This window comes from Megascapheus bottae, chromosome 1 (genome assembly GCF_031878675.1).
Source record: "Megascapheus bottae isolate mThoBot1 chromosome 1, mThoBot2.hap1, whole genome shotgun sequence".
NCBI lineage: Eukaryota > Metazoa > Chordata > Mammalia > Rodentia > Geomyidae > Megascapheus > Megascapheus bottae.
This window is the reverse complement of record NC_143509.1, coordinates 10,681,608-10,701,721: the sequence shown is the minus strand read 5'-3', so window position 1 is coordinate 10,701,721 and position 20,114 is coordinate 10,681,608. Positions and strand designations below refer to the sequence as shown.

The 20,114-nt window shown below is 40.0% G+C and overlaps 3 pseudogenes; 1 reads left to right on the top strand and 2 right to left on the bottom strand.

Annotated features, from left to right (window-relative positions):
- Positions 1–4,236: 4,236 nt before the first annotated feature.
- On the bottom strand, positions 4,237–7,509 carry LOC150068382 (olfactory receptor 7E178-like; annotated as a pseudogene).
- Positions 7,510–7,852: 343 nt separating this feature from the next.
- Positions 7,853–13,648, top strand: LOC150068381 (calbindin-like; annotated as a pseudogene).
- Positions 13,649–16,340: 2,692 nt separating this feature from the next.
- On the bottom strand, positions 16,341–17,172 carry LOC150068380 (olfactory receptor 7E24-like; annotated as a pseudogene).
- Positions 17,173–20,114: the final 2,942 nt, after the last annotated feature.

The window sequence follows — 20,114 nt, the reverse complement described above, 5'->3', positions numbered from 1 at the left end:
GGTAGAGTGCCAGCCTTGAGCAAAGTACCTCATGCACAGTGCCAGGCCCCAAACTCAAGCTCCATTACTGGTACAACAACAACAAAAACCATGATTTGCTGTCCATGGTCACCACAGAGTGTCATTCTGTACTCTCCTTGTCTTTCATACACCTTTGTGAATTCATAGTCAATAGCATCTATTGTGGCCTAAAATGGTTACATACATTGCTACCTATGAACTCCAGTGAGAAGAGGGTGAGGTTCATAAGGATGCATATGGGGAAGAAAGTCACCACAATATCCTGGATGAGGAAGGAGGAGTTCTGCAACGCAAGGATATGAGTTATGTATTGCATGTAATTTCTGTCATATGAGCTACATACTATGTTTCCAGAGTATATGTTTAAAGTTACTTGTAGCATTATTTCTGTTGTCATTACTTGTCACAAATTAACATTAGAATGAATAAACATGCCAATTATTAAATATGAATTATTAAACTTAAAAATAAAAAAAACATCTAGTATTCAAATAAAGTAAATGATCTTAACTACAGATCATTAGGTAGAGAAGAATGAAGAGATAGGTGAGCAATTAGGATAGAAGTTGTTATTGGTCACAATTCATCGTACTTATAACCTGGGATGCCAAATTGAAACCTGTTTGTTCAACCATATCATGATGATGATGATGATGTTGATGATGATGATGAAACCCCTTTGCAGTGCTCCTTAAAGATACTAACTTTTTCTATGCTGTTGTCAGAAAAAATGACATCGACTCATTTGTAAGGAAATGGAGAGACTTAGAAAAAATCATATTAAGTGTAGCAAGCCAGATGCAAAGGAACATAGTCTCAATGGTTTCCCTCATTTGTCATAATCAGTAGAATCCCTGGGCTTTACTGGCAGAGATTTACAATAGAAGAAGACCTAGATACATAAGGTCGTATAGTATGATGCTAATTGAAAGGACATCCAGGATATAGAAACAAAAGCCATATAATGAGTGATTGTTGTCCTTAATTTACTGTGTTATCTCTCATCTCCTTTGCTGTCACTTATGTATCTCATATTGTTACAGTACCTCACTTTGTTACCTGATATATTGAATTTATTTGTATTTGGTTATTTGAAATTTGATAGGGAAGGGCGGAAAACCAAGATGAGGGGGCAGGGGGAGTGTACTGGGTACCAAGACATGTGAAAGGGTATCAATGCATATGAATTAATGCACCTTCTATCTGGCAAATATCATGTGACCCTTTTATTAATTACAATAAAAATATTTTAAGAATAAAGATACTTTTTTTGAATGAGAATGTAAAAATAAGCTGTCCCTATCAATTACGACTATTATGTCAAAAACATCTCTTAGGACAATCATTTTAAGTTTGCGGATCAATCTATTTTTACCATGTATATGGAGGAAAATTAATATTTATCTCCCATATATACCAAAATGCTCAGTGGTGGGCTTTGAGGAAATGACTTTTAGCCTGTAATGTTAAACTTGCAGTACATACACAATATGCCTATATTTCTACATCAGCTCTCAAACTGCATGATAAAAATAGAAAAATGAAGTATGTAGTTACTGTTGGAGTTTACATTTCTTTTTTAAAAAAAGCATTCTATCATCATAGAAATGGTGAGGTTATTGCACATGATGCCAGTGCACAGAGCAATGTGAAACTAAAATGGTCCCAGGCCAATATAGAAGTCTGTCTAAAATTTGAACCAGTACTAGAGCTTGAACTCAGGGTCTGTGCATTGTCCCTTAACGTTAGCACTTTCCTCCTTCAACTACAGTTTTCCTTGTTGCTTTAAATGGGGTCTTCATATTTTACCTGGAGATTCACAGTCAGATTCACACACCCATGCTTCTTTTTTTTAATTGTTCATGGGGCTTGAACTTGAGGCCTGGGCAATGACTCTTAGCAGTCTTGCTCAGGACTAGCCATCTACCAATTTGAGCCACAGCACCACTTACAGTGTTCTGCTGGCTAATTTCAGGTAAGAGGCTCAGGGGCTTTCCTTCCCATGCTGGTATTGAATCTGGATCTTTGGATCCCACCCTCGTAAGTAGCTAGGAGTACAGGCATAAGCCACCAGCCTGAACTAACCTGAGCCTTGTAAAATGGGATTTGAGCAAATGCTGCCACTACATTAGTTCCTTGGTTGGGAACTGATTGGCTAGACTTCAATCCTCTCAATCTCTATTCCACAGTATCAAAGATTATATGTGGGAACCACGAGGCCAAGACTGAGGTATTGTGTGTGTGTGTGTGTGTGTGTGTGTGTGTGTGTGTGTGTGTCCTGAGCCTTGAACTCAGGGCCTGAGCACGGTCCTTGGGCTTTCTCAAGGCCAGATCTCTACCGCTTGTATATGATACTGAAGAATTGAGCCCAGTTCTTTGTGCAGGCTAGGCAAGCACTCTACCACTAGGCCAAACTCCCAGCCTCTAGGACTGAGTTTTGACAAGTAATATATTTAGTTTAAAGCTAGATGCTAGTGGCTCTGGTTGTAATTCATGCTAATTGTTTTATGACTTTGAATGATGGCCAGACCTTAAGACAACAAGCTAGGGGCACCAGGTGCCTGTGGCTCACTCCTGTAATCCTAGCCACTCAGGAGAGTGAGCTCTGAGGATTAGGGTTCAAAGACAGCTCAGGTAGGAAAATCTGTGATACTTTCACCTCCAAAGTATCATGAAACGGCCAGAAATGGAGCTGTGACTCAAGTTGTAATGTCCATTCAGCCAAGAGCACTAAAATTCAAGAAAAGTGCCTAGGTTCTGGTTGAACGCCAAGTGTGCACACACACACACAACACACATACACACACACACAACACACACGCACACACATATACACACATGCCCAGACACAACACACACACATGCACACACAACACACACATGCACACACAACACACACACGCACACACATACACACACACACACATACACACATACACACCGACGCACACATGCACAACACACATACACACACAAACACACACAAACACAACACACACATGCACACACACACGCACGCACATACACACATGCACACACACAACACACACATACACACAAAACACACACACATACACACGCACAAACACACACACATACACACGCACAAACACACACAACGCACAAGGACACACACACACATGCACACACAACACACACACGCACACACACATACACGCACACACACATACACACACACGCACACACGCACAACACACATACACACACACACACACACACACACACACAGGTTGGAGAATCCTACTGCCTAGTGTCCCAGCGTGGTGCTAATGTGGGTATCAAGGCTAAGTGGAAATGGCTTCCACTGAAGTCTCTTCCCTTGGCTGGAATAGTGATGTTTATTTGGGGTTTTCTCTCTGAAAAGCATCCTTCTCACTTTATCTTGAGGAGTTTTTCAAAGGAACAAGTTATTCTTATTCACTTTGCTGGTTATGTGCATCAGTAAATGTTCTGCCCTGTTATACAGCTTATGTATACATTTTCCTAACAAGAGTTATACACACACATACACACACACACACACACACACACACACACAAGTGAAACTGTGGTACAAGTGGTAGAGTGCTATCCTTGAGCAAAAAGCACAAGGACATTTTCTTGACCCTTAGTTCAAGTCCTAGAAATAGTGCAAATAAATAACATAACCAAAAAAGCATCCACCTCACTTTTATTAACCAAGAGCTAGAGGCTCACACCTTTAATCAGAAATATACAGAGGGCTGGGATCTCTAGATCTGGCCAGACTGTGGCTAGCAAAGCACTTGATCTCACCTATAAAATAACTATTTTTTAAAAAAGATAGATGGCACACCATTTGGTTAGCAATCAGAAAGCCTTGTTCAAACCTCAGTATTATGAAAACCAAAAAAATGAAATAAAAGAAAAGTAGACAGGAATATATAAAGAAAATTTATATAATGAAAACTTTACATCTCAACAAATGTAAAATTCAGTTTGTAGACTGACCTTCTAGACACTCATCATCTTTACAAGCTAAAATTTCATACATTAAAAAAAATGAGCTCCTCCTTCATAAATGCCCATTGACTTGGCTCCAAACTTCATCCAGTGCTACTTGGTCAAGAACTGTACAAATGAATCCAAACAAACAATATGTGCAGACAGGAAGGACTTATAGGTCTACATGCTAAAAGTTCTTGCTTCTGTAAAACCACAATATTCATAGATCTCTTAGTCAGCTCCTGGTTTGTACAACCTGCTCAGGGCTCATTTGAGGTCCCTGTTCCTCTGGCTGTAGATGAAGGGGTTCAGGACAGGAGTGACCACTGTGTACATTACTGAGGACACAGCGCTGCACCTGGGAGAATGTGACACAGCTGACTCAAAGTAGACACCCAATGATGTCCCAAAGAATAAGCAGACCACGTACAGGTGAGAGCCACATGTGGAGAAGGCTTTGGACTTCCCGCTTGAAGAGGACATACTCAGCACTGAAGAAATGATCTTGTAGTAAGAGAAAAGGATCCCTAAGATAGGAAGGAAATTGTATATGGTACCAAAAATGTATTTAAAAAAATCATTTGTGAGTGTGACCTTACAGGAAAGACTCAGGACTTGAGAAGTGTCACAGAAGAAAGTTGGGATTTCCAATTCCTTGAAATCAGTCATCTGTAATGCCATCCACACATGCACCTCTCCTTCTAAGAAGCTGGCAAAAAGTGACAGCAGAACCAAGGAGACACAGAGATGAGGGTTCATGATGAGAGGGTAATTCAGGGGGTGACAGATGGCCACAAAGTGGTCATAGGCCATTGCAGTCAGAAGCATAACATCCATGCAGCCAAAAATGAGAAAAACAGACATCTGGGTGAGGCAGCCTGCAAAGGAGATGGCTCTGCTGTGAGTCTGGATGTCCGCCAGCATCTTGGGGACGGTGGTGGAGGTGAAGCAGATGTCAGACCAACACAGAATGGAGAGGAAGAAGTACATGGGAGTGTGGAGGTGGAGGTCAGTGGTGACAGCCAGGATGATGAGCAGATTTCCGAGCACGGTGATCAGATACATGGACAGGAACAGCCAAAAGAGTGTGGGTTGTAGCTCAGGGTCATCTGAGAGTCCCAAGAGATAAAATTCTGAGATGTGAGTTTTATTCTTCAGCCTAATGTTTATTAGACACCGTGATGAATATTGAAAGCAATAATTAATGAAGAACTCAGAATTCTTCAATCATTTTGAATTTAAGTATTCATTGTTCATGACTATATCCCATCGATCATATTGTTAGTTGTCACAACCCCAATCATCCTTGATTTCTTCTCTTTCATTTACTCCATTTTATGTATTCAATCTAAACTATGGTAGAATATTACAATATTCTTTTTCTTTACCAATGCTGGCCCTTGAACTCAGAGCGTGAGTACTGTCCTTGGGCTGTCTCAAGGCTAGAGCTCTACTACTTGAGCCACAGCACCACTTCTATCTTTTCCTAAGTATGTGGTACTGAGGACTCCAATTCTGATCTTCATGCATGTTATGCAATCACTCTACCACTAGACCAAACTCCTGACCCTTTACTGAGTCTTCTTTTTAAAAAATCCATAAGCTGGTAGTGGTGGCTCATGCCTGCAATCCTAGCTACTCAGGAGGCTGAGATCTGAGGATCACGGTTCAAAGAAAGCCCTGGCACTAAAGAATGTGAGACTCTTATCTCCAATTAACCACTAGAAAGCGGGAAGTGGCCCTGTGGCTCCAGGGGAAAGACAATAGCCTTGAACTGAAGAGCTCAGGGACAGCACCCAGGCCCAGGGGTATGGTGGTAGTCTTGAGCTGAAGAGTCCAGAAACAGTGCCCAGACCCAGAGTTCAAGCTCCATGACAAAAAAAAGATAATCCAGAGCAATCACCTTTTGAGGAAATTTCTTTTTATCCAACCTATAAAGTCATATAAGCTTTATTTTATCATAAGGAAATAGTAAAGTAGTAAGTAGTGAATGAAAAAAATTCTAGACATATGGTATTTACAAAGGCTTTGTAAAATATAGAGGCCTGACTGTTCTAAATCTAATTTGACATAGTTCAACATTAGAAAATAAAAATCTCCCTGGAGAATTATCATTGCTGGACTTTCTAATTTCTATTTTGGTTCTCTTTCTGGTGTGTGTGTGTGTGTGTGTGTGTGTGTGTGTGTGTGTGTGTGCGTTTGTGTGTGTGTATGTGTGCATGCATACATGCATACATGCGTGCCAGTCCTAGGAATTGAAATCTACACCTGGGCAATATTGCTGAGTTTTTCATGCCCAAGGGTAACATTCCTCCACTTGAGTCCCAAATTCACTTTTTGTGAGATCAGAGTCTCACAGATTTTGCTGCTCAGGCTGGCTTTGAATCTCTATCCTCAGAACGCAGTCTTCTGTATAGCTAACATAACGTGTGAACCACCAGAATTGGGAGTAAAAATATAGATTTTTTGTACTTTTTTTGTTGTTATATTATATAGAGGAGTTACAGTTACATTTGTCAGGTGCATTACTTCTCACACATTGGTCCTCCTGCTCATGTTTTTGTCCCCGATTCCCTCCCCTACCCCTTCCCAAGCATCTTGTTTTCTCCCCTTCCCTTTAGTATTTCAAATAAACAAATAAACATATATATGATATACTAGGTAACAGAGTCAGAAACAGTAACAATATGAGATTAAACATAAAGGCAGAAAAAAGGTAAGATAAATAACATAGTACATTAAGAACAACAATCACACAAGATAATCCTCTTGTTTCCATTTTTTAACTCTTTGCATTTGTCTAATAAATCAAGACCTGATAGGTGCCTCTCTGTGTGTTAATTCCAGGATTTTAGAAATATATATCTTAGCAAGTCTTTCCAGGGACGTGGACAATGGTAGTCTATATCTAGTGGCTGTATTCCTTCTGTTATGCCATCTATCTGGCCTATTGCCTTCTCTACAGTAAATTCAAAGTGATGGTCCTTTCTTCCAAGAAAACAAATCAATATCTTCTTCCTAGATATTAGAAACATTCAGGCTTCCATTGGCTGCTTTCTAAGATCTTTATAAAGGCATCCTTTCCAAAACTGCATACTCTGTGTCAAAAAATGACAGGAAGAGAGATTCAGGAGTCCCATTTGTATTTTTTTCACTATTTTTACACAACCTACCTAAGAACGGTGTGTTCAGCCCTATTCTATAGCATAACTTTGCAGACTACACGACAACCAAAACACCGAAATAGATCTTAACTCAGATTTTAACTCTTAATTCTATAACCTTCCCCCAAAGAAGACATAACCTTCACATTTCCCATTACTTATCAGCAAAATGGTGAAATACTTACAATTGTCCCACTCTCTAGTTAAGGATACAAGGCTGTGTTTACCCTAAAGAAAGGGCACCTCTCAGTGACCAGAAAATTTAGAGAAAACATGCTGGCATGGTCAGTGCGATGGTGCTCTTTACTCACTGGGTAGAGCTGCTTCTCTGTTGGGTCATGACTATCAAGTACAGATCAAAAGGTCCCCCCAAGCCTGCAGTCTAATGCGATCTGCCTACTCCTCATAATCCATTATGAATATGGAGACACAGGGGAAATTCCAGAGGCAGGACACGGGCTTGGACATATTTATGGAAATGTCTGATAGTAGTCTCTCCTATGGTCTTGGACTCTCAATTCACAGAGCTCACACAATTACACAAATTGGTCCAAAGCATCCAAATCTCAGTGGACTCAGCAACATCAATGAAGGGGAGAAGTGTCCAAAAGACTAGTTTTAGGCTCTTCCTAAGCAAAGCTTGTCCATTCTGTGCATATGTGACAGGACCACATGAAACGCCAATGGTAGAACATGCAGCAATGCAATTCCATGTTGTAAACCCTCTGAACATTTCTGGGATAATTTAGCCAAAGAAATGTCTTGAATATTGGTACCTTGAATGGGGAGCTAGCAGGAAGTGATGGAACACAAGAAAAAAAAGGGAGCAGCGAGTGAGTATAGTAATAATACTCAATATTTACGCATGAAAACATGAGGTGTGGATATTAAGGTGTCTATTATAAATGAGTAGGTGGTATATAAGAAGTGATTGTTTTCTTTGATGTACTATGTCCCTTGGTTATTTCATATTGTTACAGTATTTCACCTTGTTATCTGATATATTGTATATATGCTTATTTGGCTACTTGAAATAGGATAGGGAAGGGGAGAAAACAAGATGAGGGGCAGGGGTAGAGGGAGGGATATAGGGACCAAAACATGAGAAAGGGTATCAATGTTTGTGAAGTAATTCACCTTCTATCTGGTGAATATAATGTAACACTTCTATTAATTACAATAAAAATATATGGAAAAAATGAGTAGGTGAGATCAGTGGAAGGAGTAACTTGGATTAAAATTTATTGCACATCTACACTGATGTGTTAAGTTGAGACCTTCACCATGACCTTCTCACATGGAAACAATTATACACACACACACACACACACACACACACACACACACACACACTACTGTTGTGCAATGGCAAAACCTCCCTTGCCATAACCCCTCATCACAACCTCAGTTTTTCAACATCTGACTCCACGTTGATGCTGACAGAAGTGTTTGCCTGTACAGAAAACAAATACACAACTTGATCCAGGAGCTCTTGCAGGCACTGAAGAAGGCTGGATTGGAATTATCACCTGAGGAGAAAACTTTTCTGAATGGCTATGGAGGTGAAAACTTGTGTGGATCAATATGATAAAACAGGAATTGTGGAGTGAGTTCATGTGTTACCCACAGAAGAGAATTTCATGTTGCTCTTACAGTGCCAGCAGCTGAAGTCCTATGAGAAATTAATAAAGACTTGGATTCTTCATAGAAACTGAGGAGATGAAGAGCTTTCTGAAGAAGCTGCTACAAAAAGCAAACAGTTGCTGACACAGAACTAGTTGAGTACACAGAGCTAATGCTAGAACTGGTTCAAATGATGATGGGAAGTTAGAACTGACTGACATGGCCAGGTTTCTACTATTATAAGAGGATTTTCTTAAATTTCAGGGAGTCAAAACATGTGTGAGACAGCTCAACAAGGCTTTTGACTTCTATAATCAATTTTCTAACCAGGAACAAAATGGATACACAGATGAAAATGAACTGGAGGCTTTACTGAAAGATCTCTGTGATAATAATAAACAGAATCTGTATATTAATAATATTAAAACATTCAAGAAGGCCATAATGGGTCAGGAGTTTGGCCTAGTGGTAGAGTGCTTGCCTGGCATACATGAAGACGTAGATTCTATTCCACGGTACCACATGCATAGAAAAATCTGGAAGTGGTGCTCTGGTTCAAGTGGTAGAGCTCTAGCCTTGAGAAAGTCCAAGGACAGTGCTCAAGACCTGAGTTAAAGCCTGGGACTGGCAAAAAAATCGCTTTTGAGGAGGAAAATGGTGCTGAGACAATAGGGACGCTGCCTAGCTCTCTCTCACAAAAAGAGATTACCAGGGAGTCCCACGAATCAATTACCTCAAGAAATCCACAACAACAAACTCAAGAAGCAATGGAAAAGGACCCAAACTGGAAAAGAAATCCAGATAAAGCTCACATCCAACTTTCTCAAAGAATTTGGAACGCGAGGACCCCACCCCCACCGCGCCAGCTCCAAGCCAAGAAAAGCTGCAGCAGAGGGGGCGGTGAATCGAGAACAAATTGTAGAACATCAAGAACCCCCATCAAGAAGCAAACATCTATAATTCACTAAACACAAAAGGGGAAAAAAGAGAAAGAAACTTAGAAGTAAAAATAAATAACAACAATGGACACTGACCACTTCTGCATAATCTCCCTAAACGTGAATGAGCTGAACAATCCAATCAAAAGACACAGAGCAGCAGACTGTATTAAGAAACACCACCCATCCATATGTTGCCTCCAAGAGACCCACCTCACTGCCAAAGACAGAAACAAATTCCAAGTGGAAGGCTGGAAACGAATTTTCCACTCCAATGCACCATGCAAAAAAGCAGGAGTAGACATCTTAACCTCCGATAAAATTAACTTCTCAGTAAAATCAGTACACAAAGATAGAGATGGCCATTATATATTAGTAAAGGGTACAATCCATGCCCATAATATTATAGTTATAAACATCTACTCCTGCACCATGGGAGCACCCAAATTCGTCAAACAAATTGTTTTAGAATTACAGAACAAGATAGACTCAAACACAATCATTGTCATTGACCTCAATACTCCACTCTCAACAAATGACAGGTCAACTCAACAAAAGTTAAGCAAAGACACCATCGACTTAAATGACACCATAGCCCAGATGGGCTTAACAGATATACACAGAGTCTTCCAACCAACGGCAAAACTTTTGACATTTTTCTCAGCAGCACATGGAACACACTCCAAAATAGATCATATAATAGTTCATACAGAAAACTTAAGGAGATACAAGAAGTCTGATATAATCCCATGCATCCTATCAGACCACAGTGGAGTCAGACTAATTCTGAGAAATGCAGTCAAAGTCAAAAAACATTCAATCTCATGGAAACTGAACAACACACTTCTGAATAACCCCTGGGTAACAGATCAGATCAGAAATGAAGTAAAAAACTTCCTTGAATGTAATGACAATTAAGAAACATCACAAAGAAACTTATGGAACACAGCAAAGGCAGTTCTAAGAGGCAAATTTATCGAACTACGAGTGCATATTAAAAAGACAGAAGAAGACCACGTAAATAACCTTAAAAAACTGAAACACCTAGAGGAGCAAGAAGAAGTTAATCCTAAAACAGCTAGAAGGACAGAAATAACAAAAATAAAATCAGAAATTGCAGAGATTGAAATAAGATCTACTATACACAGAATTGATAAATCAAAAAGTTGGTTCCTTGAAAGAGTCAACAAAATTGACAGACCCGTGACAAGATTAATCAAAAAAAGGAAAGGGGAGACTCAAATAAACAAGATTAGAGACCCCACGGGAACAATCACAACTGATTCCCAAGAAATCCAGTCCTCTACTTGACTGACCCAACAAACTCCACGCCCAAACTTCTACAATTAATAAAGCACTTCAGCAAAGTGGCAGGATACAAAATCATTCTTCAGAAGTCAGTAGCCTTCTTGCACACCAACAATACACAAACGGAAGGCCAAATCAAGAAAATGATCCCATTTGCAATAGCCCCCAAAAGAATAAAATACTTAGGAATATACTTAACCAAAGAAGTAAAGGAATTATTCAATGAAAATTATAAAAGCCTAATGAAAGAAATTAAAGATTACACTAGGAAATGGAAAGACATCCCATGCTCATGGCTAGGGAGAATAAACATAGTGAAAATGGCTATATTGCCAAAACAGATATACAAATTCAATGCAATCCCCATCAAAATCCCAAAGACATTCTTTATGGAAATTGAAGATATAATCCAAAGATTCATATGGAACAAGAAAAGACCTAGAATAGCCAAAACAATTCTAGGCAAAAAGAGCAATGCTGGTGATATTAAAATACCAGACTTCAAACTCTACTATAGAGCCATAGTAACAAAAACTGCTTGGTACTGGCACAAAAACAGACCAGAAGATCAGTGGAACAGAATAGAAGACCCAGAAATAGAACCATATACCTATAGGCAACTTGTATTTGACAAAGGAGCCATAGATATACAATGGAACAAACACAGTCTATTCAATTATTGGTGCTGGCAAAACTGGGCAGCCACATGCAGAAAACTAAAAATTGACCCTAGCCTTTTGCCATGCACAAGCATTAACTCAAAGTGGATCAATGTCAGACCGGAAACCATGAAATTGCTACCACTTGAGCCACAGCACCGCTTGCAGACTTTTTCTATGTATATGGTACCGAGGAATCAAACCTGGGTCTTCGTGCATGCTAGGCAAGCACTCTACCACTAGGCGAAACACCCGGCCATTTCTATACTGTTTTCACGGTACAGTTTTTGTAACCATATAATTGGAAAAGGGAGATTTTTTGCTAAAATCAAGCGGTATTCCATATTTGTGTGTGTGTGTGTGTGTGTGTGTGTGTGTGTGTATAGCTACTTACATATACTTGTTTTCATATGTTTATATATGTATATACAAATATACTTATTTCCATGTATACAGTTGGAAATTAATATTTTTCCAAGTAATTCATCAGAATTAATCTCTAAAAGTCTAACTTCTGATGTGTAAAGGCACATTTGTCACTGAATGAGACAATAATCATGACAAATCCATCATTCTTAGGCAATCCTCTGACTATTCCACAAACTATTTCTAAGCTACTTTCCCACCTATTAAGAGAAATGACCTTTTATATCTAAAATATCGCACTAACAATACATCAATAAAGAATCATTTGTAGCTTTTTCAGGAATTAGCTTTTTTTTCAGGCATTAGCAGGACCCCTAGATAGTTTACTAATCGTTTGACTTGATAGCAAATGGTTGCCTCCAGTCGATTTGGTATCAAGGGATGTCAACAGCAAAGGAGCCAAAAAACTCTGTCTGACTTGACACTGATATTTCTGACATATCTACTGTCAGCAAGCATGATGTTTTTTTTTTCATTTTCTAAACCATTTCATAGGCGTCAAATTATAATTATTCTTGTAAACTGCTGTCTTATGTCTTGTATGTCATCTCCAATTTAATTTATGATGGAAAAGATCCTAGTGTCTGGTTTTCACAGTTTCTGGATTTTCTTTCTGTGTAGAACTGTTCATTTCCACCATGGTTGTCTGCAGCCTCTGAAAACATTTTTTTCTAGTTCATAGCAACTATACTTTTTGCCAGTCCTAAGACTTGAACTCAGGGCATGGGCACAGTCTCTGAGCTGCTTTTGCTCAAGGCTAGCACTCTACCAAGTGAGCCACAGCAACACTTCTGGCTTTTTCTGAATAGTTTGTTGGAGGTAAGAGTCTCATGGACCTTCTTGCCTGGGCTGGCTTTGAACCGTGATCCTGAGGTCTCAGCCTCCTGAGTAGCTAGGATTACAGCCGCCAGCACCTGACTAACAATCCTATTTTTTACTATATAACTAAATTTGAATGCAAGATTCAGAGCATCCTGGTGACTGAATGTTCTATCACCAATACTTTAGTGGATTCTCTATTTCACACTGAGATCGGCATGCAAGATAGGTCTATTTCTTTCCTATCTAACCAAAGATTCCCAAATCTCCCTTGGCCCACATGTAAGTGACAGTTCCTCTAGCTCCAAATGGAGCTAAAATATCCTATCCTGGTTGTAGTTGACTTGTAATGGTTGATGGCTGTAAGTCCTTTGATTGAGAAGCAGGGAACAATGACAGAAATTTCTGTGACCTGTATCATTACTGCCAAAGAGTTAATGATGAATATTCCAATTTTATTATTATAAACAATAAGAAAAAATGTGAGAAGTTTGATGAGAGACCTCTGAAGTCTCTCAGGACCCCACAGACAGGAAGGGAGGGAGTCCTGGAGTCCCCGGTCCTGGTCAGTATGCCTCCACCACAAACTACAGCTGGTTACCTTTTCCTGAAGGCTTCGGAATGGTGGATGGAGTTGTTCAAATGGCAGAGGGCCTCCAGCTTGGAGATCAAGGGACCAGGGGCCCGGGAGGGGGAGAGAGATTAGAGAGAAGGAGACTGCCTTGTCCTGGTCTACCATAGCTCAGAACTCAGCTGCCACAACTTCCAATAGGGCAAGATTTAGCTTTGTTTTATTTAATTCTATTTTATTGTCAGGGTGATGTATAGGGGGGTTGCAGCTACATGCACAAGGTAGTGGGTACATTACTTCTCAAACGTTGTTACCTCTTCCCGTGTTTTTCTCCCATTTTCAATCCCCCCACCCCCTCCCAAGTTGTAAAGTTCATTTCCAGAATATTGTCTATGAATATTGCAATTACACTAGTTCAAAAAGCATGACTATCCTTTGTCTCATCATCTTGTTTTTCCCCTTCCTTTCCTTGATTCAAACAAACAAATAAACGTATACACAATATACCAGGTAACAAAGTCAGATACAGAAACAGCAGGGGAGAAACCATAAGGAGGGGGTAAAAAGAAAGAAAATAAATAACTTCATATAGTACATTAAAAACAACCACAAAGATAAACCTCATGTTTCCCTATCCTAGAGTTCACTTAGTCTCATCCCATATGGCCATATGCACAGAGCTTTTGAGCTACTGTGATCCTCTGCTAGGAAAATCCCCTACATGTATACTAATTATTACAAACGAAGGAAGCCATGGAGTCTGTTTCTGTGGGTCTGGCTTACTTCACTTACTGTGATTTTTTTCCAAAGTCTTTTTATTTCCTAACAAATGGGGTGCTGTCATTCTTTCTGATGGCAGCAAAATATTCCATTGTGTATAAACACCATTCATCTACTGAGGGACATCTGGGTTGGTTCCATATCTTTGCTATGGTAAATAGTGCTGCAATGAACATTTTGTGCTGGTAGCTTTGGTATGCCCTTGCTAATGGATATTTGTGTCAATGCCCAGGAGTTAGATTGCTGGGTTACAGGGGAGACCTATGTTTAGTCTTTTGAGGAACTGCCATACTGCTTTCCATAGTGGTTAAATGAGTTTGCACTCCCACAAAGAGTGTAGTAGTGATCCCTCCTGGCCACATCCCCGCCAGAATCTATTGTTAGTAGATTTCTCCATCATAGCCATTCTGACTGGAGTGAGGTGGAATCTTAGAGTTGTTTTGATTTGCATTTCTTTTATGACCAGAGATGTTGAGCATTTCTTCATGTGTCTATAGGCCATCTTTGATCTATGTGGAAATAATTCTGGTGTAGGGTTACATATAAGGATCTAGCTTTAGTTTCCAACAAGTGTCTAACCAATTCTACTAGCGCCATTTGTTGAAGAGGCTGTCTTTCTTCCATTCTATTTTTTTTTGGTTCCGTTATTGAAGAGCAGGTGGCCATAAGTCTGTGGGTTAATTTCTGAGTAGTTCTATTCCACTGGTCCTCAGGCTTGTTCTTGTGCCAGTACCAAGCTGGTTTTTATTACTATAGCTCTGTAATAAAGTCTGAAGTTTCGTACTGATATTCTCCCAATGCTATTCTTTCTACTAAGGATTGTTTTTGCTAATCTAGATCTTTTATTATTATATATGAATTTGTGATTGCTTCCTCTCCTTCATTAAAGAATGACATTGGGATACCGGTGGCATTGCATTTAATTTGTAGATAGCCTTTGGCAGGGTTGTCATAGCCCTGTTTCATCTTGTGACCTTCACATGGCAATCTCTGGTGCCATCCATTTATATCATCCTTAGTGGCATTTGTACGGATCTTTGTAACTTATTTTTCTGCTTGATTTTCTTTTAAACTCTTTTTCTGCACATAAGTTTGGAAACAACTCAACAGAAATTGACTCCATCCCTGGAATTTATATTTTATTATTTTGTTGGTGGTGGTGGTCATGTGTCTTAAACTCTGGGCCTGGGCACTGTCCCTGAGCTCTTCAGCTCAAGATTAGTGCTCTACCACTTAAGCCACAGCACCATTTTCATGGCATTTTATAATATAGAGTCCTAGATGAAATCACAGCCCTGAAGGCATGGAGAAGAAGATCCTACACATGTTTTCCAACTTGTGTTATTTACCTTGATGCCAGACTGCAGATGCAGAGCTAGAGGGCAAAGCAGGCTCTCTCACGGACAGGGAAGGAGTCTGGTGATGCATCCTGGTGCCATCCAGGTAACAAGAAGCCACAGAAACTGAAGATCCATTTATACACCTGCCTGATACTGCAGGCTCAGTCTCCAGCTAGAGTCACAGATCTGTGAATGCTGCAGAAATGTCCCCTGTGGCTCTGATGCTGCTTCTCCTCCAGCTTCTGCTCTGTGTCAGTTCCTCTGAAGATGACAGATAGTTTGATCCAGACAAATGTTGGCACAAACCAAGGGACATATAGTTGATTGCTGGCTCTCCCCATCCCCACCACCACCCCTTTATACTTTGGAGTTGGAATGAGACAAGAATGACTCTTCCCTGCATCAACAAGGCCCTCCTGTAAGTGATTTCATGGATTCTTTTTATCATTTTCTATTTGGTTATCAGTAAGAGTACAGGAGAGTTTGGATGTTCTCTGGATCTTCTTACACTGCTTTTACCACAACAGCTCTCCTTTTATTTCAAGGTTTTTTGATGACATGTTTTCCTCCCAAGAGGCAGACAGCTTTCTGTCTTGTCCTGCATTCCACTCTCCTTCCCAAGACTGTCCCAGCATTGGAGGTATATTATATATAGCCTTCTGTATTGACTGCTGGAATATTTTCCCACCTGCATAGGAATTACTTTTCTAGAGTCTTCCACTGTAGAGTTTCCTTATGGTGACTTTAGTATCTTTGTTCCTCAGGCTGTAGATGAAACGTTTCAACATAGGGGTGACCACAGTGTACATCACCGAGGCCACTGTGCCCTCTTTGAAAGAATGGAATACAACTGACTCCAGATGCATGCCAACAGCTGTTCCATAAAATAGACAGACGACCAACAGGTGAGCCCCACATATAGAGAAAGCTTTGGACTTCCCCCCAGATGATGTGTTTTGCAAAATTCAGGGTATTATCTTACAGTAAGAAAGTACGATTCCTGAAATGGGTAGAAAGCCAAATCGGGAAGCAACCAAATAGGTGAGTAGGCTTTTGGCAAAAGTGTCAGAACAGTCCAGATAAAGGATATGTGCAGGCTCACAACAGAAGCCTGAAATTTCTACTTGTTTGATGTAAGTAAACTGGAACACTATCAAATTATGCAACAGGGAGTCCAAGAGATTAATACAAAATGAGGCCAGAACCAGAAAAGATACAGAACCGAGGGTTCATGAGGACAGAGTAATATAAGGGGTGACAGATGGCCACGTACCTGTTGTAAGCCATCACTGTCAGAAGCATGTCATCCATGCAGCCAAAAATTATAACAAGACACATCTGTGTCAGGCACCCACTGTAGGAGATGGCTCTTCTGTGAGTCTGGATGTCTGCCAGCCCCTTGGTGACAGTAGTAGAGGTGAAGCAGATGTCATCCAAGGAGAGGATTGAGAGGAAGAAGTACATGGGGGTGTGGAGGTGGGGGTCAGAGGTGACGGCCAGAATGATGAGCAGATTTCCAAGCACAGTGATCAGGTACATGGACAAGAAGAGCCCAAAGAGGATGGGCTGCAAAGCCGGATCCTCTGAGAGGCCCAGGAGATGGAATTCGGTGACATCTCTCAGGTTGAGTGTGGCTATATTGCTTGAACACCTTTAGACTAGGAAATCAGGGATGGAATCATAAATAATTAGCAACACAGTACTGCATATATGTTTCCAATTCAAGTACTCACAATTTTAATCATATTCAGGAGTGTTGTCAGTATTTCCCAGTGCCAGTTTCCTAGAAATTTTGAATTATCAATTCCTATATCATTAATTTATATCTCTATATGCCAACATTTGTATTTATAGAAGAACAAGAAAGATCATTGATCAGAAACTCATGTTCACAGAAAAACGCAGTATACTCCCTGTGTGTGTATTCCAGTCTTGAGCCTTTAAGTCAAGGCCTGGGTTCTGTCCCTGAACATTTCATGATCAAGGATTGTGTTCTATGATTTGAACCAGCAGCTCCACTTCTGGCTTTTTGGTGGTTCATTGGAGATAAGTATATCACGGACTATCTTGCCCAGACTGGCTTCAAATCAATGTCCTCAGATCTCAGACCCTGTGTAGCTAGGATGAGTCATGAGCCAGCTGTGCTTTATACTCATATAAAATAAAGGGTAGCCTTCCCTTTCTAAGGAAAAAAATAACATCATTCTCATCAATATTGTGCCTTCAGATATGCCTCATCTTATTAGAATACATTTGTGCAAAATCCCTTAACTCTACTATGTGAACACTACACTAAACAATTAAGTCTTGAAGTTCTGTGTTTAATCTTTGAAGGAACGTCCATGCTGCTTTCTGGAATGGTTAAACAAGAACACAAACACAACGCCACACTAAAGCCGCCAGTTCAATCATCTTTATTGCAGCATTGTTTACCATAGCCAAAGTATGGAACCAACACAGAGGACACTCAGTGAACGAAGGGATCGAGAAAATGTGGAATATATATATAAACACGGTGGAATTCTACTCATTCATCAGAAAGAATTATGCTGCACCATTGTAAGGAAATGAAAAGACTTGGAAGGAAAAAAATTAATTTAAGCAAAGGAAGCTAGGCCAAAGTATCATAAGTTGCATGGTTTCTCTCTTCGGTGGCAATTACAATGTGCCTGTAACCCTACAAGGGGACACAATGAATGGCAAAAGAAAAAAATACACTGAGACATGATAAATTATACAGGTCTCTAGGCATTTACACAGTGAGACCAAAGTAGGGCATTCTTAGGAGAGCATCACAAAGGTGCAATAATTATGTATGTCTGGTCAAATAAAATAATATTTATCGAAATGAATGCCAGGAAATAGAAATGAGAGGGTTTGCTTCTTCTTTGTTGCTATTTTTATTTTTGATTCCTTTTGTCTTGGTTTGTTCATTTATCTGACTTTGTGATGGTAAAAGGGAGGCACAGATATGGAGAGACCAAGAGTGAACAAATGCACTAGTAATATTCATTAGACATTATATTGAAAATGAATTTGTGGATGAGGACAGGAGGATAAATCTGGCAGAGACTGCGGGAAGGGGTGAGATGGTTCAAAAGGAAATGTACTCTATTTCTGACTTATGTAACAGGGACATCTCTGTACATCATCTTTACTTCTATTGTAATAGAAATAGTTTTTAGGAGTTAAATCGGAGCATTTGTGACTCAAGCCTATAATCCCAGCAATGTATATATACCCTCACCACCCTCAACAACACATTCTTCACAACCTCAAACTTGGTAACCTCCATTTGTCTACCCAAACTATCACATTTGTTGCTCACCATGAGAAAATGATATTTCTCATCGGGTCTTCCACACCCTCAACCTCCCTTAGTACTTACTGAGTGGAGCTGCGTCTCTGCAGGGTCATAATGAAGAGCTCTGAAGACCCTCCCATGTTTGAGGGTCCAGTGAACACTCCAGTCGTGTCCCCAGGATTATTAATATAAACAGATGGTTGTCCCTTAGAACATCCCAGAGGTAAACAAATATGGAGGGGATAAACATGATGCCGTGAGGACTGAAGACACTGAAATGAACAAGAGACTGAACAGGATGGTTATGGACTCTTAAGTGCGAACGGGAGCTCCATGCTCACAGCTGGCAATTAGCAAGATTGATCCAAGTTATTCCAGGCTAAGGAATCTATCACATAAGTAGAGGAATAAGAAGAGGAAAATTATCCAAGCCTGCACACTGAAAGGGCATTCACTTCTTAAGACTAAGGAAATGGAAAAACCTCCCATGCTCCTGGAGTGGAAGAATCAACATTGTGAAAATGACAATCTTGCCAAGAGCTATCTACAAATTCAATGCAATACCCGTCAACATCCCAATGTCATTCTTTAAAGAAATAGAAGAGGCAATCCAAAATTTCATATGGAATAATAAAAGACCCCGTATAGCTAAAACACTTCTTAGCAGAAAGAACAGCGCTGGAGGAATTTCAATTCCAAACTTTAGACTCTATTACAGAGCTATAATTATCAAAACAGCTTGGTACTGGCACAGGAACAGGCCTGAAGACCAATGGAATAGAACTGAGGACCCAGATATTAAACCACAGACCTATGTCCACCTAATCTTTGACAAGGGAGCCAAAAAAATAGAATGGAAGAAAGACAGACTCTTCAACAAGTTGTGCTGGCAGAACTGGTTAAGCACCTGCAGAAAACTAAAGCTGGATCCTTCTTTGTCACCTTGCACTAGAATTAACTCCAAATGGATCAAAGACCTGGAGGTAAAAGCTGACACACTGAAAACTCTACAGGAAGGAATAGGAGATACACTAGGCCTCCTTGGCACAGGTCGAAACTTTCTTAATAAAGACCAAGAATCACAACAAATCAGAGAAAGGCTGAATAAGTGGGACTGCATTAAACTGCAGAGCTTTTGTATGGCAAAGGACATAGCTAGTAAACTAATCAGGAAGCC